Source organism: Schistocerca gregaria, unplaced genomic scaffold (genome assembly GCF_023897955.1).
Source record: "Schistocerca gregaria isolate iqSchGreg1 unplaced genomic scaffold, iqSchGreg1.2 ptg000526l, whole genome shotgun sequence".
NCBI classification, from domain to species: Eukaryota; Metazoa; Arthropoda; class Insecta; order Orthoptera; family Acrididae; genus Schistocerca; species Schistocerca gregaria.
The window spans coordinates 7,422,675-7,423,449 of NW_026061925.1; the positions used below are offsets into that span (position 1 = coordinate 7,422,675).

The window sequence follows — 775 nt, forward strand, 5'->3', positions numbered from 1 at the left end:
CCTGTTCTTCTTGGCAGGAAAAGCCGATCTGTCAAAGCTGGATATGCAGCACTCGGCAGCCTGCACTTGATATTCGTCCGTATTTTCGGTGAGTATGTTTGCATGCATTCTGCAGTATGAATCATTTTGAGCACGTGCGACACGGGACGAGTTATCATCTACATCTATATGGATACCCTGCAAAACACATTTAAGTGCCTGGCAAAGGGTTCATCGAATCACCTTCACAACTGATAATTAATTGAAACCCTCAGCTGCCGACAGGTGTTGTTGATATACTTCGATGGGGACAGCTGAAAAGTGTGCCCCTACTGGGACTCGAACCCAGAATCTCCTGCTTACAAGGCAGACGCTCAATCCATCTGAGCCATCGAGGGCACACATGAACAGCACGACTGCAGGAATTTATCCCTCGCACGCTTCCCGTGAGACTCACATCCCCAACCGTCCACAATCCGCATACGTAATGTACTTAATAGGTATTTGTCCATCCACTCATTACTGGCTCACACTAAGGTGACGATTCCCGTAAGAGTTCCGGCAACCTGTGCGCATTCGCACAGACGAAGGTCAATGGCTGGGTAACGTTTAACCATAGATATAAAGATAGTAACTGCTCTCGAAAGAACAGGCGCCACTGACGACCTTGCAACTCTTCTAGAATACATGATAGACCGGCCGATGTGGCCGAGCGGTTGTAGGCGCTTCAGTCGGGAGCCACGCGACCGCTACGGTCGCAGGTTCAAATCCTGCCTCGAGCATGGGTGTGTGTGAT

General features: G+C 49.7%; 1 non-coding gene across 1 annotated transcript; it reads right to left on the minus strand.

Moving 5' to 3' along the window:
* Positions 1-303: 303 nt before the first annotated feature.
* Trnat-ugu (transfer RNA threonine (anticodon UGU)) lies at positions 304-378 on the minus strand. Its single transcript has one exon. It is a non-coding gene; the product is annotated as a tRNA-Thr (tRNA).
* Positions 379-775: the final 397 nt, after the last annotated feature.